The sequence below is a fragment of the Rhodnius prolixus genome, unplaced genomic scaffold, assembly GCF_049639745.1.
Source record: "Rhodnius prolixus isolate KJV_2025 unplaced genomic scaffold, Rpr scaffold_1, whole genome shotgun sequence".
NCBI classification, from domain to species: domain Eukaryota; kingdom Metazoa; phylum Arthropoda; class Insecta; order Hemiptera; family Reduviidae; genus Rhodnius; species Rhodnius prolixus.
In genome coordinates this window covers 53,623,114-53,646,298 of record NW_027411581.1, presented here as the reverse complement: position 1 = coordinate 53,646,298, position 23,185 = coordinate 53,623,114, and the positions used below count along the sequence as shown (strand labels likewise).

At 32.5% G+C, this 23,185-nt stretch overlaps 1 protein-coding gene and 2 long non-coding RNA genes across 6 annotated transcripts in view; 2 read left to right on the top strand and 1 right to left on the bottom strand.

Annotated features, from left to right (window-relative positions):
* LOC141462025 (uncharacterized) overlaps window positions 1–9,866 on the bottom strand; it is a 177,854-nt gene extending 167,988 nt beyond the window's left edge. Inside the window, exons 1-2 of the long non-coding RNA XR_012463084.1 lie at window positions 9,784–9,866; window positions 8,028–8,127 (exon numbers count right to left, since the gene is read on the bottom strand). This is a non-coding gene — a long non-coding RNA (uncharacterized lncRNA). The remainder of the gene's footprint in view (window positions 1–8,027; window positions 8,128–9,783) is intronic.
* Window positions 6,513–10,745, top strand: LOC141462017 (uncharacterized). 2 transcript variants are annotated; one of them, XR_012463083.1, is made up of 5 exons: window positions 6,513–7,908; window positions 7,987–8,241; window positions 8,546–8,750; window positions 9,086–9,207; window positions 10,165–10,745. It is a non-coding gene; the product is annotated as an uncharacterized lncRNA (long non-coding RNA). The 2 variants fall into 2 exon arrangements; XR_012463082.1 differs by lacking the exon at window positions 8,546–8,750 and having other exon boundaries at window positions 6,533–7,908; window positions 10,165–10,727.
* Window positions 10,746–14,673: 3,928 nt separating this feature from the next.
* LOC141461949 (roundabout homolog 2-like) overlaps window positions 14,674–23,185 on the top strand; it is a 333,376-nt gene continuing 324,864 nt past the window's right edge. For 2 of the 3 annotated variants that reach the window (XM_074143442.1, XM_074143437.1), the window contains exon 1: window positions 14,674–14,878. The gene's annotated coding sequence lies outside the window, so the exon portion shown is untranslated. Of the gene's footprint in view, window positions 14,996–23,185 lie in introns of all 3 variants that reach the window. The other variant, XM_074143438.1, reaches the window with a different exon arrangement.

Below are 23,185 nucleotides of genomic sequence, written 5' to 3'. Positions count from 1 at the left end.
AACTCATTCACGTTTTTACTGTTATTCTCACTCCTTTTCTAAAATTAGAAAAAGGAAATTTGATTAGATTCCCTTTTTTTATTGGTGTATTTTATTTTCTGTTCGGTCATCTCAAGCTGGATTGCTACTGGAAATTGGCCAAGTTTTACATCCATATTTCTGCTATTTCCTGGAGAGATTGTGAATTTAATTTTTTTTCGCCCCCAATATTTTCTCTTGAGACAATCATACAACCTTTCTCTCATCACCTTCAGTCTTGAAGTTCCTTTTATTTTTTGATTTCTGGCGATTTTCTTCTGAAACTCTTTTCCGATGCTTTTAACAACAGATATGTGCTTGAAGTTTCGGCCGTTAGCTCATTCTCATTCATACCTCATACTTCTACGATAATAGGGAATGTATTTATTGTTTTAAATAGTACTTACATTTAAATTAAGTTTGAAAGATTTTACTTATTAAGTAATTAATAAATTTGAAATTTGAAACTAATAATGAAGCAAGTGCTTCATTGTAAAAACCTCTCGCGGTGATCTTTAATATTTTTTCTTTTTTTTAATAAAAGATTCATTTAGTTATTTTATCAAATTTCATCTAAATTTTTAAAATATTTATTATTGGATGGTCGAAAAATTCAATTGTTACTAATAAGTTTAGAATTATTAATTTTTCAATCTCATTCATTATTTCTTTAAATAAAACAAAATTCTTGGGATAGTCAGCAAAGACGCAATTTTAGCACCATTGGAAACGTTAACTGAACAAAAGTAAAAGGAACAGAAAAAAATTAATAAAAAGCTGAGACCAGAACGTTTGGATAACCCCAAAATTATAGTGAAGGAACAACTTGTCCAAAGAAGAATTTATCAAAAACCCAAGCAAAATGATATAGGTAGTTAAAATATTAAGTTTAAAGATTGAAAATCGGGAAAACCTCTTACTTTGGTCGACTATTCCATCTTTTAGATATTATTTTGTGGAAGATCTCTAAGAAGGGCTGAGGAAGCTTTAAAACTTCTAGACAATGGCTAAGTCAGGATTTCAGAAACTACTGAAATCCTTGATAACATTACAATAAGTTGGCATTAGAGGAAAGGGTTTACCTCCATCTCAAGAAGTGCCCCAAAATGAATTTCCTTGTAAAAAATGTTCCAAATAAAGTTAGATGGCTAAATGAATGCAACTAGAAAAGCAAATTTAAAGGAAATCGTTATAGCTTTAAAAAAATAAATAAAAGAGAGGCAGAGATCAACTTAGTAGAGGGGCACCTAGCCTCTCTAGCAGGTCTTCTAGTGAAAAGAAGTTTGGGATTCGCTGTGATTCTCGTTTTAAGTCGCTAATCACACACAGAACAATTTTCAATGGTCACTACCATACTCAGCTAACCTCAAAGCAGGTACTTCCTGTTGCCATGAACGGGACACTTCCTCTTATGAACGGTTAAGAGAAGGTAATGAACACTTTCAGCATCTTGTAAAAGATGTTATCCTGCAGGAAACTAATTTCCAAAATTTTCCGCCATCGTAACACTTGTTATGCCGAAAGTTATCTCAAGCTTATTTGGATCAAGTATTCTGCAGGATATCTCTTAATTATAAAGTCCAAGAGAAAGGTTATTACATTTAAGGGTTATATAACCTGTGCATCGGTTGACGATGTCGGTTTAACAGGTTCCACTAAGTAGGAGAAAGATGGTAGCTGTTCAGTTTTGTGGTTTAGCCGTGTAGATAGTGCATGTTCATCACGACGTCACTACCGGACTATACAGGATGGATAACCAACTTAATACTACTACCCATTCCCCTCGTATCTTTTACCACGATAGGGCAAAAGGGTTCAACTAACAACTACAAGGGGTCTTGCTCTCGTACGGCCCTGACTCCCTACCTCTCCAGTCCTGCTCTCTCTCTGTCTATAGTTTGGTTTAGGGTCCATTTGCCTGGTTCACCCGACCTCGATAATATCCCTAATCGGCGTGCGCTTCGGTTCCCCCTCCTATCCATCAAACGTCGCTCTGTCTCGCTTTTGTTCATGGTACAGTCAGCACACGCCATCTGCACCACTTCCTCTCCTCCCTACTTCCACCTAACTAAAACTGTTGTACTCTGTTTAGGCAGATTAATTATACCAACTATTGTTTAGAAAGCTCCACATATTCCCTCCGACCGGAGCGAACCCATTAGTCTTCTGCCGTACAATACCATATAGTGCACACAATGAGCTAATAACTATGGAGAATAGGATTATATATTTTTTTAGATTTTCACAAAGAAACTTGCGTCAACTTGAATGTTACTCAAGTAATGGATTCTGAACAATCTTCGAAGGAACAATGTGATAATCAGCAGACATAGAGTGAACAGTCGTTAATCCCTCTATTAAGCCCTTATTTATCAAGGGGAAATGAAGACCTTGCGGTCCAGTTTGGAGGAAATTAAGAAATAAAAATCTACTTCCTAACAATTGGTAACATCCGTTCATTCTAGTATTTTCTGTTATCATAATACAATAACTATTATTTTTGTTAAAAGATATTTTTCAACATCCTCTGCCTGAAACATCATCAGCCTGAAAACTTTGATCAAATTATTACAAAAATCTACTTGATCATAAAAATCAAATCGTTCAGAGCAAACTTCATCATCTGGTCCCCTGGTGGCAAGTAGACAAAACATCAAATTTGAATTGAGTACACCCCCATACGCACATACAAAACCTAATTCCCAACCTGCGTTCTCTCTCTTTGTGGATCTTAAAATGGTACTTCTCGTGAAAATCAACAAATCAAAAATCTGCACGATTACAAGATTCCTCTTAGGAGATATGAGACAAAGTAAAAATGAACTATTTGGTGGAAACCATTCACATAACATGCTCTTTCTGCAGTTTTCTTAATTATAGTTTTGGGGAAATAGGAATTTATATTAAAAAATTGGTTTATTTAGAATCTTAAATGTCACGTTCTCTGAAACGAAATATCCCTAAGCGAAATTTCAAATTACAACTTTTCGGTATTTTTTTTAATTTACGCTGACCACAGAACCATTTTGACAAAACGGATCACAAAAAAGAATATTTACGGCGGCAACACTAAATCGAAAATCTGCCTCTTGTAAGCGGGTCCGGTAGAGAGGTGTTGGACCTTCTCTTACTACAGTAAGAGGAATTAATAATTAGATTATGTATGGGCTTCAATTATTTGGTGAAATAATAATTTTTGGTGGAAAGTACATTATTATTATGATTAGTCATCTGGGTTTGATTTATTTACATTAGAAACTGAATGCAACTTTAGGTAAACATTGCTGCAATTCTATTTTATGCGCACGACATAGCGGCTGTAAAAATCACCATAATAATAAAGTAAGACCATGAGGGTTAGGTTGTTGGCCGACCTCCATTGTAGGACAGGACTAGCTGAAAGAAAGGCCCTTTGGAACTGTTGAAGTGAGAGAGTAAAAAGTAAAAAAAAATAGCAGATGCTCCTAACTGGGAGAGGGGGCACCACTAGATCCTAACACTACGTCATAGAGTGCTATAGCTTTATAATAGCTAACAAAAGTGAACTAAGGGTGAATAGCTATTATTACTGCATACACCTACACATTGCAGCTAATACTGGCCCTTATTGTGATTACAAACTGCACTACAGTTCTTTTCCGATATATACCAGGCAGTGAGTGAGCTCTTCGAATTCTCTTCATTTTATACTGTTGGTCTAATGTATCCGGCTTATCTGCTACTTAATGTAATGCTGATTACTTAATTAATTTGGTTTAAACCAGGAAGTAATATTTTAACGCTGTTTATTTGCTATTTCTCATAGTTCAAGAAAGTTTGCGACTGTGTAAAACTTTGCGCCCCAAGTTTGGTACACATGTGTTCCAACAGAATATCGAGAATACCAGTAGTTGCACAAACTCAAACTTGTTACTACATTTAGCTGAGAATTGCTTCCGATACTGAGAGGAAATTCGTCAACGGGAAGTGTTTAGTGCTTAGGAAATTGCTTTCGCAAATCAGCGGTCCAGTTTCAGATTATTGGCTCCGATGATGTCTGGGAAAAACAGTAAATACCCGAGGGTAAACTGACAGATATCTTGGCAAGATTCAACAATAATCTAATTAGTAAGGATGTCGAATCTCTGTTAAACGCCAAATTTAACACGTTCCTTAGGAATATTAGCAGTTTTGGTTTAGGTGAACAATACATTCACTTTAAATGTCACATCGATATGATCAGAGTTGCCAGTCAACTAAGATTAATGTCTGAGAAGAAGCCTCAACTGTATATCCTCGGTAGGGTTTATAAATTTAATACTGGTTCCCCCTGCCCGTTATGTGGAAAAGATCAAGATGATCTAATTCACTTCTTGATTATCTGCCCGATTTTGGATGTCCTAAGAGCCAAGTATCTACAGGCGCAACACATTAACTTTTCTCCCAGTATTCAGCCTAAAATTGTGTTGGAGAACCTTTTATCTTTTGACTCAGTAAACAAAGTTAAATATATGTATTTTTTTATAATTAACTCACTAAAAATTAGAAATTTGTTCTCATTAATTTAATAAGTTCTTTTTGTTTTTGTTCTGTTTTTTTATATATACTATGTACATATGTACTTATATTATTATTATTATTATTTTTTTTTTTTTTTTGTAAACTGAATTTATTTTTGTTTTTGTTCTCTTTCTCTTTTCACGTATCTTTTGTATTTTATCCATGTAAAGGCACGGGTCAACCCCTTGCTACAATTTATTGTATTATAAGCAAGTAATAATAAAATAATAATAAATAATAATAATAATAGTGCTTAGGAAATAGGACCCGCCCTAGCCGAGAAACTTCTTTAAAGCAAGGAAATATCTACGCAAACCTGAATGAACCAATTCCTTGAACAGAAGGAACTACAAAGCAGGCCAACAAAAAAGGAAATAAGTACAAAATAGCCTTTCACTTCCGAGACTGAAGAAAAGAGAAGTAGAAGAGGTTGAAGATCTACAAAAAAAATAAATAAAAGTTTGAAAAGATACGGCTGTTTTTATACACCTTTATATTGACAGTCGCTTCACACATCACAAACCAATAGTTGCAAATGAAATGAAGTACTAATTGATCAAGAGTTATTTAATACTTAAGTATTTCCAGTGCAAGTTGTACAAAAACTAAGACAATTAAATGAATCCTTTGAAATCATAACAGGATAATGTCTATACCTTCCACTACATACACATTTTTTGAGTTAAACTTAACGACCCTCACACTAGACTTAAAAGAACAGAACTGAACAGACGCTATCGACTACTTAAAAGACTCTTAGACGACAGATCAAAACTCTCTCAGGAAAACAAAAGTCTAATTTATACTTCTATTTTGAAACCCACCTGGGCGTATGGAATAGAGCTGTGGGGTTCAACCAAACGCTCCAATCTCCAAAGGATTCAATCTCTACAATCTAAAATACTTTGAACTATTGTACACGTTCCTTTTTATGTCTCCAACCTGACTATACACACTGACCTTAACATTTTTTTTGTCACACAAGTTGCTAAAACAAGATACAGAAAACTCCACTTCAACCTGCAATCTCATATAAATCCTCTAGCGAAAAATCTTTCTTCTAGAACTCTTCCTGACAACCTGACAAGACGTCTTAAGAGATAGTGGCCTCGTGATCTCCTCTCAAGTGAAGAGAGAGTGACTAATAGTCTTATGTTTTGGAGTGTTACCACTGGGTAACTTCTCCACTCGTATACCTCTGTAATTCATAGTTCCGTTATCACTGTTACTTATAGCGCCAACGCGCTGATTGTAGCAAAAATAAACGCCCCCCCAAAAAAAAAAGATTTTTCGACTTAATTAATTAGTAACATCATTGGTGAGAGAAAGTCGTAGGAGTGTACACACCACGTTCTTTTAGGCTCAGAAGACCTTGAAACTGATATTCCCGGTGATAACTTTGAAAATTCACGATTACAGTACTTCCTCTTGTAACTATTAAGAGAAACAAGGTCCTGATCTTTAGTTTAAGGCAGTGGTTTTTATTTGGATCGCGGTAAACTTGTACAAACTGGCGCCAACTGTTCACTAAATAAAAATATTGCAAAAAGCTGCGATGACGTTTGTATGTATTTCATTTTATGTTTATGAATAAAGTAGGAAACAAAACCTCAAACCCATTAAAACACACAACATTCTTGCATTACAAACTCAATATAGACACTAGTCAGAATCATTTGTTTTATGATATATTAAAGCTTACATTATAGCGATACTATAATGGGCTTTATGTAAATTTTAAAGCTCAACTGTTAAAATATAAAATATATATTATTATAATATGATTCATATATGTTTGAATTAATCATAGCGTGTCATATTGAAATTTAAAGGACACAGGTTAGAAAATACATTTCTTTTTGAAAGCAAAACGCGTAGGCTGAAGCTCATAAATCTACCCAAGCTGCCGTATTTACACAATAGAAATTTTATTGTAAGCGGTGCACTCTGTAGTCAATTAATTAAATATTCAGCTCTTCACTTATCTAAATGGCATAGTATAAACTCAAAATTATGTTAAGAAGAATTTTATCATATTGTGTAATGTACATCATAAATCAAATTTAATATTTAGGACATGAAAAAAATGCTACACTATGGGAGGAGGAATACTAAAAAGGCATGCAATTCGTTGAGCTCCATTCAATCAATTCTCTAAATTAACCTTTACATTTTTTGAGTAGTAACTGCCAATTATAGAATAATATACAATTATCAAAAATTACGAGAAGGGTACTAAGGTCCATTGCAATTTGATACAAGATGAGTAATGTCAAAACTTTGGGTACATAGTGTGCATTATTTTTGCATCATTGCAACACTTGCGGTCAAATAACTTGTCTTTCTATTTATGCAACAAAACAAACGCACCTAACACGAATATTTTCTTCAGGTGGTGTTGATGAGGAGAACTTATACAAAACAAGTGGATTCTTTGCAGGCATCCTAACATCTCTCAAAGAATGAAAGACTTTCTTGAACGTATTTTTCGTGAGAGTAGAGGCACATTTTTGTTTTATTTCACTTCTTTTTCTTCCACAAAAGGGGAAAAATATTTTTATATTTTGTAAAGGCTAAAAAACTACACGATCGCAAGACATTCTCTCAAGTGGGGTAAGAGAGAGAGAGAGAGCGCAAAAATTACCTGCGTGTCTGTAAGTGTGAAGTACATCACACCCAAAAGAATTTATTGCGCAGAAGTTCTTTGAAGTTTTCTGTCCTCAGTTTACATTTTAAGACGCGAATGAATGAATTCCATGGGAAAAAACTGAGAGTTATAAACTAGTGTATGAGGCGCTGAAGACCGCAGCAGTTGATGCCCACAAAAAATAAATAAAAGATAAAAAGAAATTTAAGAAATGTAACCTTCTGTAAATCCAATGGTTCCAATGGTTTTGCTATTTGTTATGACCATATTTTTAATGGTGGAAGGGACATGGACTAAAAGGTTAGTAAAGTACAGACCAAATACTCTGTTCATCAACAGCCACAAAAAATAGTAATCATCTTGAGAGCAAGAAAATTAATTAAAAAAAAGGTATATGTGATAAATGGAGACAGATATAATTTGTATTTCAATCCGTAGAGCTTTTAAAACTTGTGGCTAGGGCTCTCAATTCAAAGTCAAACTTAACGCTGATTTTTCAAATATTAAGTGAACTCGTCACATGATCTCAAGTAGTGGGGCGAACAATGTGGCTTGTGTCTGCCATTGATATTTCTTAAGAGTTCATTATGAAGTGTGGTGCAACAGAGGTTAGAAAGTTCAGAAATGCAGTTATAAAGTAAAGTAAGGAATGATAGTTATCCCAGTCACTTTAAAACGACAAGTATTCTTTAGATGATAAATATGTACGAAACATTTCTGTTGTTTTATAACCAACCAATATTGTGTTATTTTAATTGTAAAACTTCACCATTTTTATTCAGATGGTGTAAAGTGGAAATGTAAACTGGAATGATTTTCTTACCTCATATTTCTGAAAGAATCTAGATTGCAGCGACCCCTAAGAACGTCTCCTGATGTGGAACTGCCACAAAGAACGTACAACACACCACGAATCACCGTTACTGTAATCAGAAAGATTTTTTTATTAACATACATTTCCATATATGTATGCTTCCGCAGAGTTGATAAATAAGAAAGATGAGATCAAAGATTATTGGTCTTAAATTGAAATCAAGGTATGTATCAATTAATTATGAGTTATTAATCAATATATGATTTTAATGATGCAGTTTTAAGATGAAGAATTGCAATAAAGTAGACATGCAATGAAATGGGCTTCATAAAGATCAATTAATTATGAGTTATTAATCAATATGTGATTTTAATGATGCAGTTTTAAGATGAAGAATTGCAATAGACATGCAATGAAATGGGCTCCATAAAGCTCAACTGCCGAAAAAAGAACCATTGTGGCTTGGATGGGTTTGCTTTTGATGTGTGGCTGAACCCTAGTTATACATGTCAACCGTTTCTATTTAGTTCTAAGCGATAGTTGGAAATGCCAGTGCCGTTACGACTGTGTGAGGATTGACAGTCCCGGACGTTCGGGAACCCAGCTACTCTGGAACGAGAAAGACCGTTTGACACGAGCGTTCATAGTGATCGCATTTTGCAAAAGAGCGCTCATAAGCGTACCCAGCAATGAATGGGTTGCAGGAATGTCAGTGGATATCCTATGCTAGAGGTAGGTGAACAAGTTGGGTGGCTTTTCGCGTAGCTATTGTAATCTGTAAAAAGAGAGGGGCCACTGCAGAGGAACCTCTCGATAGATTGCTTTGACTAATCAAATTGCAGGATTGATGAAAAAACTTTTGTCAGATTTGTCACTTTATTAAAAATGATTTTAAATCGTTCGAGAAATAGCTCATGAGAATCAGGGTTCCAACAATCTGTTGTTTCCAAAGCTCTTGATTACTTAACGAATAGTGTAGATGTAATAATAATAACATAAAACTATAGTACAAGTAACTATATAACATCGTTACAGTTATATTGAAGATTTTGTGTTCTTGTTCGCAGCCATAAAGATATTCTGTGGAAACTGTAGAAGGAAAATTTTATTTTCTAAACCACTAAACTGATCAGTCTTCAAGAATCAAATGGAAAAAAGACAACGATTCTTATTAAATCATTAATGCAAGGTATGTCCAATCACTAAAATGTCTATTATTAAATCCTATAAATTCTCTTTAACTGTAAAAGTTTATGTGCAAAAAGTCTTGCATCTTTAATGTCTGTTACTGAACCCACTACAGGCCTGCTTTGTACAGACATTGAAACTGGTTAGAATAAGCAGTAGATTTATACTGTAATTATTGGTAATACAAGATCAGATTTAAAAAAACAAACTTAAAAGTATCAGATTACCGCAGCTTTAAATTAAGGAATGCTCTTAGAAACAAAAACAAAACAAAAATGTAGTTCATGTAACAATCGTAACATTTATAATCTTGGTTGGACACAGTAATCTTCAAATAAATTAATTGGAATTTTTTTTTACGCAATCCGATATTCAAATTAAAAAGTCTTCACTTTTTTGTGTATTGTTTCATTTGATTTTGTGATTAATGGGCCTTTGTTAAAAACTTCCACCATTACTCATTATTTAAAGAGTATGTCAAAAAGTTTTAAAGGTAATAAAATTGAATTATTTTATTTCTGATAGATCATCTTAATAATTAAATTAATATAATTTGTAAAAGATTCATGATATTTACCTGAAAGATTGCCATGTTATTTAGGTAAATTGACAAAAAAATAAAATAAAGTTGTACTGATAGGGCACCATTATTAAGAACTGTGACGTCAGACGGCTAACTACCATATTTTTAATTATGAAAAATTAAACTTGACATGAATACAACAATTTTATTGAGAATTAAAATAATAATAATAATAACAATAAAATAATAATGATTGAATTTTTATAAAAGTAAATAATAAAAAATAAAGTTATAACAAAAACTTATAAAAGTTGTTTTTCATAATTAAAATTCTTAAATTATTTTTTAATATTGTTTTTAATAGATTAGTTTTTACAAAAATAAAAATATTTAAATGTATAATTAAATTTTCTCATTTTATATCTGATGTTTCAGATTGAGTCAAGGACAAGTACAATTCGAAGACGCCATTAAGTCGTGGACTCCTTTTTATGGATTAATTCGATTTTTTTTTTTTAATCAGTTAAAGCTCTTTGTTCTTAGTCGTTTAGAAAATGAAAAAAGTTAGTATTATTGTTTTGTCGTTTACAGTTTAGTGAAGTGTGTAGTTTTTTGTGTAAAATAAAAGAAAAATCTTTTACTGTAAAACTGAACGTTTCATACGGTATGTACAGTACTGTTTTTTTGTTTTTTTAATTTTCACACATTTTAAGAAAACTTTTTAATTTAATAAATACCCATCAATATTCATGTAATTAAATGAAAAATAATTTTTATCACAAAATTATCAAATTATGTGATTAAATATGGATTTATTAAATATTTGTTTCGTTGAAACTTATGATTAATACATGGCGCTTTGGAAAACTGCCTCTTCTATTTGAATTGACTGAAGTTTTGCTCGTATTTCATATATGATAAAAAGTTTTTCAATTAAATGAAGCTTTATTTAATATCAAGTTTTTCATTGGGTTTGTAAAAAATGAGGAATTCGTAACATTGAACTGACTATATAACCAGCTTCAGTTTTAGAATTCATTTAGCTTCATCACTAATAATAAACATAAATTTTAGACTAATAATTATTTGTAAGGGTCTCAAATTCGTTGTGGGCAAAAATGTTAGCTCATTTAGGTAATAAATTGAGTAATCAATCTCAAGTTTTCATTCTCTCTCTAGTAACTCTTTTTTATGTTATTTTGTGAGTTTGAGTGTGTAATTCTCAATTTTTATAATTCTAATAGAGAGAGTTTTGGGCATGATGTAGTAAAGAAATATTTTAATTGGCATTTAGCATTTTGTCCCATCTTACTAGAAGTACTCAGCATAATTGAACTTATAAAAATTGTCCTAATGTGATATAGGGTAATCCATTATTAATTAATAGTACTTTTGGGTGAAGGCGCCAACTGAGTCAAACATCATCTTCACAGGTTTTTGTTCATCTCTTCTTTTTTGTTCATTTTCATCATCTTCTTTTATCCGTAGGCTTCATAGGATCACCTAGTTTTTTCTTCAACAGGTTTGTTTCTGTTACTTTTCTTACTTCCAACTCATATCTAACTTCTGCCCTTTTATAAAAGAGTTATTTATCCCTCTTTCGCTTTTATAATGTGTTTTCTTCTATTTTCATCTTTGTGATTTATTTTGACCACAAATGTATTTTTTCCAATTTTAATAACCCAGCTGCTGTGAAAGAATAGCCAACACTTGTTAGTGTATACTGCCTCTCTCTCTCCAGAACTCCTTCAAGATTGGCTGGCAACTCATCTCGTAACCCTGCAAGCTTACTGACAGTGTTGTCTGCGAAGGAAGAAAATTATTCACTTCTTCATTGCATTCATTGGCGAATATTTTAACTTCTAAATTTTAAGTCATCCTCCTCAAATAATTGTGTAGTCTGTATTATTTTTCTTAAATATTCATTCGTTCTCCACGTTCATTTTATATTCTTAGATTCTACCGTTTTGCAAAAATATTTATTTGTAGTAGTTTTTGAAGATTGTATAGAGTTCCAATTTTATGAAGGCAATACAATACTCATTTACTTTTTTTTATAGATTTTCCTGCGTTGATTTTTTTTCTCTTTTATTGCTGCTTTTCTTTCAATTTGTTCCTTTCATTTTGCTTAGCCTCCATTAGCCTCCATCTCCTTTCTAAAAATGTACTTCCACATTTGATTCGTTCATTGCCAGCTCTGCACGCTTCATACATTTAAGAAACTATTTCTACTTCTAAATACTAATATCATTTAATAAGTGATCAAATATTCTTCACTTGCTGAATATCATCTTACAAAGTGTTACTGAACTTGCTTAAATTAGTATTTTTTCACTTTTCTGTGTCATTTTAATTTTCAGCGTTCACAGTTTAAAAACAAAAATATCCTCCTCAATATTCTGTTAGAAATGTTGATTTTGTCCTTGATTAAGCGTCAAAAAGGTATCTAACTAAGTAAGAGATTGACTTATTAGTCTGGTCTAATAAGAGAAGATCTAGCCCCATGTGCAGCTGGACATTGTTAAGTATGAGCTTTTTTCTACCGTCTCTGACACCTAATGTAGTGGTTGCCCGAAAAACGGCGATTATTTCGCTCTCAAATGATAATTCGCTTAACTTTAAATTTAAATAATCGCTCAGTTTCATACAAATTTTTATAATCGCCCATCTATATCACTCAGTTTAATTAATTTTTAAACATCCCACATCTAAATATTTGCTGCCTTTCTAATTAAAACATTAAGAAGAATCTTAACTGAATTGGGACTTGGTAATTAAAGGAAACAAATTGAATCTATCAACTAATTTAAAGAACTATTATCCGACAAAGAGAAAGTTTAAGCAAATCACTTATTAGATAATCAGATAACTTTCCAAAGTCGAATCTCACCGGCTCGCATATGTAATAAACAACAGGGTTTTCGTGCACTTTTCCCTTCTTTTCGTTTCTTAGTCACTAGGCCTAATTCCGTGTCTCTGCCACCAGTACATCCACAACTTCTTCTTTAATCTCCATCTATCTCGTTTCTTTCTCACAAGATTTAATTTAACCTGGCGTCCATAAAAACACATCACTGAATCAATAGCAGCAAGTCAGACTTCATCCAACACGTCAGTGACATCATTTTATTTTTTTTAATAGGTCAGCAATAGTTCTGAATGCAGCAGCACAAAGCAGCTGGTAACTTGTGCGATCTGTTAACAGGATTTGAGGGTGACTTCATTCATTTTATGCATGTAGCCTACAATTTGATGGCAGACATAGTGTTGTCAAGTTTTTCTTTTATATTATAATATTATTTTACTTCTTTTTCTTGTGATGAAGTTTAAGTTTGTTTAAATGATAGCTAATTCAGTGTTTGCAATATTTAGCAATAGAAGAAAATATTCGATCAAAGTTGTAAGTTAGATGAAAATTCGAGAATATGCGGATGCATATTGTCATGACATCGTCATGCCATACTCTGAAGGCGCAGCTGGCAAAGTGAATAAATTATTCATCTTCTTTGAGATAGTTGTGTTCGATAGGTGTTCGGAATTGGGCCACACTAATCGCGCCGCTTTAATCCTCGTACATGGATTTTGTAGGTTGTTGACAAGGCTTCCTAACTTTTTGCCATTTCCCATTTCTTCTCGCTGTTCCCTTAGCTGTCTTTTTAATTCTGTTCATTGTCTTGAGGAGATGAAAAAAGAAGTTTTTAATGTATTAAATCCTTTTATATTTTTATTTTCTCCTACCTCTCTGAAGAGGAAGTTTTGCAAGCGTGCGGATATTTCCATCTTGCATTTTAAAGAAACACATTTTTAGCCATCGAGTTCGAACAAGGGTTTTTACTAATTGAGATACTTTCTACCTATCTATACTTCTATAGATCTATCTGCTTGTAGTCAACATAACTCACAGACGAAAAATTGCAAATATTTCGACAGACAATATGTTTTTAGTAAAAAAATTGATCGGCTGTAAGTGCCATTTTCTGAAACAATTTTACTCTTTATAGAAATTAACTGCAAAAGGCTCCAACATTTCCTAAAAAATCGTTGTAGATTGCTTACATTTAGATCTAAAAATTCTATTTATTAGCTATTCTTTTTGCATAAAATTCGATTAAGAGGCTTCTTCCGAAGTGACATTTTGGTGTAGTACGAGTACATGGTCACTTATATAGGAGGTGAAACGTGGATATTTTTTTGCTGAATTTTCTAAACCGAAATACGAAATTCCTTTTGTCTTTTCATTTTTTAGCGATTTTTTCGAAAACCATTTCTGCAAATTTCCTGTTTGTTAGTTGCTTTTATATACTCCTTTTAACTTTATGTTGCCAAAATATGTAGATGTCATTTATGAGATGCGGAAGCTACTACTTTACTATCGACAAAACATTAAATAACTATTAATTAACATTAACTAATGTCGAAGCCATTTTCGGTTAATTTCTAGAAAGTGTAAAATTGTTTCAGAAAATTACACTTTTTTACTAAAAACATATTGTCTGTCGAAATATTTGCGATTTTTCGTTTGTAAATAATGTTAACTAACAAAACATTTTTTAAAGAAGTCACTACACCAACAAAGTTGTAATAAATGAAAGTATGTTTACAGTTAATTCTAGATTTGTTAATAAATTTTTATTTTTTTTAACTACTGCCAAATTTGAGGCTTCCAATGATTTTGCATTTTCTAGCATAATTGAAAACAGTAGGTCGCATAATCCTTTGATACTCTGTGGAAAATATAAATAATGGACAAGCTTTCATTCCTCATATTTATTCAGTTAAATAAATAATAAAATGGTTTTTTCAAAAACAAATATTTTTAAAAAGAGAAATTCTAAAAAAAAAAAAAAAAAGAACTTCGACTGTAGTCGGCCAAAGTGGGAACGAACTTAGCCGAACCACACAATTACACGCGCACCCGAAGCCCAGCCGCAACCGGCGAGAAGCCGTTCTCAACTTTAGTACTCCTCGTGAGTTCTGTATGTTCTGAATGGGGATTATTGTTCAATCGTTTTTTAAATCGATTTCTAAAATGTTCGTGTTCATAAAGTCAGTGTAAAAAAAAAGTTGTGAGCCGTAATTAAATATTAAGCCTACTTAATTTTTAATTGGAAAATTTTCAATTAATTTTTTGTAATTTAGTTTTAAATTTGTGAGTATTAATTTTAAATTTTTTAGAGAAAAAAGTGGTTCTTTTGGTTTTGTTTTAATTTTTTTTTTTTTGTGTTTTGCTATAATCTGATTTTGTTTTATTTTTGCCCATTTTAAGGTAATTTTAGTTATTTATGTTTTTATACTTTAATTTTTTATTTTCATGATTTTATTTCTCCTCAAATTTGTAGGGAAATTTAAATTTTGATTATCATGTTTATTTATTTTGACTGTGTTTTTGTTTGATCTTTTTGAACGCTAAGGTTTTTCTCTCAAGACTCTCTAGATATGCGGAATTGTGCAGAAAATTGTACATATCACCTGAATTTCTTATTTTAAACATTTCATTACAAATTTTGTTTATGGGTTTTCCCCCAAATTTTATTTTTTTTTTCAACTATATAAATGGTATGCAAATGACTGGTAGTTTTCTTGTCATTTAAAAGTAAATCACGGATAAGCGCCCATATGCCACATGTATATAGTAGCCATAAAGTACAGGGTAGAAAAAATATGTTTGTTTTTTTCAATTTGATAACATTGATAGACTTATCTTCTACATGCAATTTCAATGCGAAGTAACAGAAGAACAGCGTTGGAATTAATGCTTCAGTTTTACATCTCATTTCTACGTACTACAGTGTTGAAAATGACGCTATTTGTAAAGTTTTGCATTTTTTTTTTAAGCCTGAGCGTTCTGGATTTAATTTTACTCCCCCATAGTTAGAAAACGCTTTTTAAATATACTTTTCCGCTCAACCAATTAACCAGATATTTGATTATTTGTTAATTATTTTGTTTAAATGATTTTATATCAATATAAAGTCTGGAGACAATAAATTATTCGGCTGGCTACAGTGAGACAAAAGTAGTTTGAAAAATAGTTTATCTCGTGCCAAAGCATTTCAATAAATGTCAAATTTAACCCAAGTGACCCTGAAAGTCAAAATTTGTGAATCTTCAGGAGCTTCCGAAAGAGAAAGATTTTTCTCTAGCTGTTTGCAGTTCTTACCGCACATATCTAGCGTAATTTGTCAGTGTAGTAATTTATTTTGGCTCGTAGATCGTGATCTGGTTTAAATTTATTTTTGGTATTTATCATTATTTTTTTGTTGGGATTTATTCATAATAATTTGAAAAATATGCTGAAATTGGTAATTTTTAAAACTAATGTCACATTATTTTCCCTAAGCTTTAATTATTTTAGTTCTGATTTCCCAGATATTTTACATACTAGATGTATGTTGAGATGAGCTCAACGTTGTATGAGATTATACTTTTTAAAAAAAGTTTTAATCTAATTTTTTATTGGGTCTTAAAGATCTTGTTCATCTTTTCTCAATTAGTTTGAACCGACAATTTAGATTTTTTTTTAAAAATTGCAAAACACAAAAGCTCGAAACCAAAGCTAGCATGATTGTCCACCGGCCACTCAGCTAATACCGTAGTTATTTAACTGCATCTCCTGCCCAGTACTGTGAAGATGGAGTGAGATTTAAAGCCAGCATTAAATACCAATGCATAGCTAGAGTAAAATTAAAAAAGACAATATATTAGCAAATCGGCATGTAGAGGTCCCCTCAATTTAAAAAAATAGGTCTATATATGCCTTAAGTTTGTCAGTGGTGTGGTCAGCATAACTCAAATTCAAAATATGTTAACTGCATCACATCCAGAAAGAACTCTTTTTAAAAATTTGTTGAAATGTAGCAAAAAAAAAAAGAAGCATTCTCAGTACTTGGATCGATAGTTTCAAGTAAAGATTGCTGAGCCAAGATACCCTGCTGGTTCTACAAAACTATACTGTAGCACGACTCTCAGCAGGGGTTAGGGTCTCAATTCACCTCCCCTAGCTCTCAGAACTGGGTGAAAATGCTCTCTCTATTTTACTAAGTAGATAACCTACGACAAACATATGCTCATTTCTCTAGCCATTATGGCAAACCAGCTCGCAACACTTGGGCCATGTCCGTTTTAAATTTGTATTATATGTATATCGAATTTTTAAAAGGACTTTGTTTCATAGATTGTGATTTTAAAATCAATTTGGATCTGAAACTTTTTCAGTATTTACATAATTGAGTTTTACTTTCTCTCGCTGATTAAGAGGTTATGTTTTGATCGAATGACAGGAAATATGGAAGGCTCGTTTTGTTGTTCATAATGAAGAGACGTTTTAAGTGTAGAGACCAGTAAGTCTACGAGAGTCCATCTCATAGGAAAAATCTGGCTGATCTTCTCACAGCTATCTCTTACTGTAATTCCAAAGATTCTAATTTATACATATTCTTCAAGCGGCGAATTTCAATGGGCATTTACTCTTTTGTAAATCCCCCAGAATAATCAGAAATGACGCTTTTAAGAGATGGATACATCCATCTCTTTCCAGAACTTCCCAAAAAGGATTTTTTACCGCTAAAATTATTCATGTTAAGGTGGTACAACTACTTATACTTTTTATTATTATTATTTAAGAATTTTACAAGTGTACAGCTTTGGAACTACAAGTAAAATAAATGAAATGTATAGAAAGTATGTGCCCTGCCCCCAAGCCAACGCGCACTAACTGGGCTGATTTCCTGAATGGCGGATATCCAGCGATTAGTAGCAGTAATGGGCTATTAAGATGTTAGAGAGTGCAATTGGCTCTCTGGACAGCCGACGTCAGGCATTCCAGATGGTCGCGCGGCCAGCTAGGTCAGATGTTCTTAGAGGGGTTTGTAGGAAGAGTTGGAGTTAAGATGGTTTAGATAAGTGGATTTAATTGGGAGGATAGTTTGGAATGGAATTTCAGTTAACGGAATTTTGCTTTTGTGAGGGGGGGGGGGAGACGAAGGCAATTTTCAGGTCCGTATGGATGTGGAGGTTTGAGACGTGTAAGGGAGCATTGATCGTGGTACTTAGGCTTTTTTTGGATTGTAAGGATTAAATGGATTAGAGTTCGTAAAGCCCGTAGGTCTCAGTTTTGAAAGGCTCAGTCGATGTTGGTCAATTAATTTTGGAGCCAGAGAAAGTCCAGTGAGCACGCCAGGTTTTTCCTTCCAAAAATAAAAATAAATCCAAAATATCCACTATAAATTTAACGATTTATTAGATAGTGAATTTACATTTTTTACAGTTTTATCTTTAATATTAAAAACTTTTATATAAAAGTTTTATAAATTGCGAAATCAAAAATATGAATCATTGTTTTTCACCGTGTATGGACGCCAAAAAAAGAAAAAAAAAAAACGAAGCTAGCCGGTCTAGAGATAGTGTAGAACAACTTCAGTTAGCGGCCAGTACTTGCCATATACGGCCTGACAAGGTACTCCGTACCCGGCAACAAACAACATCAACAACCCCTCCTCTCGAAGTCCAGCTTGTTATTCCCTCACACAGCGCCACTCCACAATATGTGTCAATTATTTAAATTTCTTTCTTTCTTCTTTTTAATCTCCATTTTTTTTATTCCGTTAACTTCCTTGTATAATAAAATAATAAATATCTAATATAAATTTAATTTATTTCTTTTTTATTTATTCAACTTTTTATAGATTTTTATTGGCTAGCCTCTCCCGCTGTGTTAATAGTTTACAAAAATCTCGCTACGGCCTCAGCTGTCTTTGTCCTGATACTTCCTGATTGGTTCTTTGTATGGACATTTTTCTTCTCTTAAATCACACATGTTAATAATAATAAAATTAGCGATAAAAGAAATACAATAAAGAACACAATAGCCTTGGACTTGGTCCATCAGCAGAGTAGCACCTAACTCATAAATAAACAAACCAAAAATCACTGCTAGATTCAAATAAAACAGAAAATAAATACATCTTAAAAGAAGAAACTAAATAATTAAATTGATCAACCATAAACTTCAACCATCCACCTTATATAATACAAAACATAATAAGCTCTCTAACATTCAGATACTAATATTGTCTCCATAAGAATATAACTATCAGAAACATCAAATCCAGAACGATGTTTTGCAAACGTATAATTTAATAATTAATTTATTTAAGAACTATATTCAAAAAGACATAATCTACATTATAAATGATAAAATAAAATAAAAAGAAGAAAATGGTGTATGATGTTAAATGAGCGTTAGGTACCAATTCCAAAAGAAAGGATTTTCGTTTAACGAGTTTAGGACTGTGTGCTATTCTTTAGTTAATTCAGAAATATGCTAAATAATTTAAATAAAACACAGATTTTTTAAACTACTCAACAAACTTTTGGAACTAGGCGGTTGTGGGGAGCTAATAAGTAATCGAGAACTTATCGCTCTAATCCCCGAGTTAAAAACTGGCAATTTTATCTTAATACGGCTTATAAAAATAAATGCAACAAGAAGAAAAGATAGTTTAAAGAGTACAGCTTCATTAGATATTTAGTTATCGTTTTGCTGTCATTATGCCAACATATGGGAATAGTGGAGAAGCTAGGCGGGAGTATGCTAGATGTTATCATTATAGGTGTGTTCCGAACGCTATGATGATCGTGGAGGTGTACAGGCAGCCAGTGAAGTATTCCATCCACCGTTATTTAATTTGGGGATTAGAGCGACTAATAAGTGTTTGGCTTATTCATTACCTCTTTACAACCTCCTGTTCTCGACTATTTATTAGTTCTCCACAACCACCTAGTTCCAAAAGTTTGTTGAGTAGTTTAAAAAAATCTGTATTTTATTTAAATTATTTAGCATATTTCAGAATTAACTAAAGAATAGCGCACAGTCCTAAACTCGTTAAACGAAAATCCTTTCTTTTGGAATTGGTACCTAACGCTCATTTAACATCATATTCATTTTTCTTCTTTTTATTTCTGATCAGTTATATTCTTATGGTAGGTGAATTCCTTTCACAATGCCGACGCTGTTTTGAGGCCTACTTTTTTGCAATTAAACACAGATTTCTGCATCAATTTTTAACATAACCCCAATGCATTGTATACCTTTCGAAAGGTGATTGTATGTAGATGTTTTTCCTGAATAGTGCACGGTTTTTTCATATAAAATGTTTTTGAGAAAAATGAAGTCAAAGTTTTTGAAAAAATTAAAAACTTGCTATTTCTTATGTTTGGGCCACAATTTGAAATACTTAATATTATTATTTTGAAATATAAATTAGCTTATTTAAAACGAAATTTAACCTTCTTTCTAATGAGCTAATTGAAATTGCTGCAGCTATAATAGTTTGAGAAATATAGACAACTGTTTGCTAAAAAGTAGTAGTACCTTGAAAAAACATAAAATTAAAAATATCTACAAAACGGAGCCGAATTGAGCCATAGTTTATATGGAATTTTTTGTTGCAAATGATGCCCAGAATCGCCTTCCGAAGTTACCGTAGTCTTATGCTGAACACCCTGTAGAATGAAAACAAAAAACAGCTTTGAGCTCTCTGCCTGTTTTTTAATTTTTGAGATACATTCTATCACATTCACCCGGGACCATGTGCTGAAGCGTTTTCAATACATTTGCGATTGATGCTGGATTAAGTAAGTTTACCATTACAGTAATATTCCCCATTTCTATGTAAAATGTAAAAAAAAAAAAAAACTAACTCTTCCAATCTTGCGCAATCCTTATTGGTAAATAAATAAATTTAATTTTAAATAAAGCTGTATCCTGTAAATTTCAATAAAAGGATAAAAAAAATAAATAAATAAAAATAAAGCTGTTATTTATCGCTAGCCTAAACGTTTTTTAAAAGATTCATTACGTATTAATTCGGATGGAAAATCCAGCGAATTCAATTTAAAGTTGAACTTTACGCTCAAATAAAGCTTTTGCTATTGATTCAGTCAAATATGTATATCATCCTTCAGACCGTATATTATTCATCATTGAGAATTATAATAAGAATTTCATTTGAACAAAGTCCGAATATGTTTGGCAAGATGAAAATGTATTCTATAATTTATATTTTATCTAACTGCACAGTAGCCTTGAGAACGTATATTTGGCTCTTTTCTATTTGGAAAATCATTACAGATAAAAGTGATAGATATTTATGTAGCCAATGTCGATGTTTAAAGCAAGGAGATGAAGCGATTATCGAGCATGCGCCATAAATTACACAAATCTCTCTTTTTAAATCGCAGTTTTAGTTTGCAATAATTCTTCTTAACGTGCAGGAAAAAAAAAAAAAATTCATTGTATAATTAAATTTAATAGAATTGTTATTTATTGTCCATATATAATTATGACTCTTGCCACAAAGCTGTTCTCCTAAAAAAGATCTAGTAATTAACTAGTTAATCCACTTCTGGCTTCGGATGAATGTATTACAAAAATAAATAAATTAATGAAAACAGTTTTGTGCCACTTTTATTGAATCCATTCAGCTGGATCTTGGAATATATGTCAAACAGATGTTTCAACAAATAGCCAGGCTTAAATACAAGACTTATTTAAATTCATTTAAAATAAAACCTATTCGCTTAGAGAAACACGCCTAGCATTCTACAGCTGGAGGAGGTTAGGATAGTGTCAGGTTAGGAAAGGAAAATATTAATATAAATGTGCGATAATTTATTGGCTGTTGAATGTGAGGAACATTTTAATTTGTATTAGAACTGCGAGAGAGTGTCCATTATCCATGATGTACGGCTAATGGTTTTAAAGAGAGAAACCTAACAACATGGCCAACTTGATTACTCCCACCTCCCATTAGATATGCTTTTTTTTTGCAACGAAAGTCTGACCTAAGTGGGCTTTTATATATTTGCCTATTGATTCAAATTTTGTATTCAATGTTATCTTTTTACCTTCCTCAACTAAGTTTTCTAAGAGTCAGTTTTGCGATAGCGACTAATTTTTGTAAATGAGTTTCAAAGAAATACATGTTTTGTAAAGTTCCTGAACGAAAAATGTTTTTGGTTATGGTTTGAACTGGATCAAACAAAGAATCGCGGAATGCTCGAACTTAAATTTTTGATTTGATACAGTTTTCCTCCAAAACCGCTTGCATTCAAAAAAGTTTCGAAGTTTTTTTTTCTTTCTTTTTTTTTAAGGGCGTCAACATCTGGCACCCATACTCTCTTTTGGTGCACTTCTGGCCTCCGTTCAGTGTACTTTTGTTACTAGCAACAACGCTCATCACTGAGTAGTGAAATCTAACGGGCTCCAAAGAATAGAACAAGAAGTTCCTGCTGCTGGAACTAGAATCTACGATCTCCTTCTGGTAGTTCTATTGAGTTAATCCCTTCTCTTTCTCAAGATTATTGTTTCTGTTACCTGGGTATCACAAAAGTATTTATTGTGTCTCGCAGTTGAGACCCCTCACTCTGCCAGCACCTCTAGGTGATTAAGCAACTTATCCAGGTTTTCGAGGGGGGAAGGACGGTACTTTGCCAGCATTTAGAAGTCTTTTAACTCTTCACTGAACCAAATAGTTGCACTGTCAATTATCTCTGCAAGCTTACATATATTGTATGAATGTTAAGTATGTCGGACAAGGGTTTTGCCGCTGAAACTCCTAGATTCTGAGACAAAGTAGTTAATCCCTTTCTGTGGGAGAAGGAAAGATTAAAGTGGTTACTACTCTTGTGAGAGAGCACTAGGAATATTTACATCCATTTACAAATTTCCCTGTTAAAACCTTGAACTGGTTTCCATTGTCAAGTTGTTCACCTCCTCAAAGAAGCCGGAATACCTAGCAAAGCCTCCTTGACTCAGCATACTGGTCCTGTAGAAACCAAGTATAATAGACGTGTGTTTTCATCTAGCAGTTTCGCGGATTTTACTCCATGTTTGGGGTTGCTTACACCCGATAGGATAACATGATTCCTGAAGTCCATTTCCTTGCTTAGTACAATTTCCCTTCAGTATTTAAAGTCAAGGTACTTTCCAAAACTTTTCATTTAATTTTTTTTTCAAAAAATAATTTATAAAAAAACTTGTGTAGAGTCCAGTTTTGGAAAAGCGATTGTGCTCCCTTCTACATCCCCTTGATCCGCCTACTTTTACCTTCAATGCTTAGGAAAAAGCATGAGAATTAATGGAAATGAAATTAATGAGGTTTAATCGCATACCATATTTAGTAAAAATGCTAAATTTGAAGAAATTACAAATTAAAACAAGAACCTTGAAAATTTAATCAACATAAAATCGTGTGAGTGTACATAGGGAAAGATTTATTCACAGCACTCTATTAGCCACATTATATATTCTTGATTTAATGTAAATAGTGCTGCTATTAGATAGTTCTTAGTTATCTAGTTGACCTTAAACATAAATCATATATATTCGCGATAATAGTAGTTACTCAAACGTATGTCATGAACTTGTATTATCATACAGAGCCGGTTGGGGAAA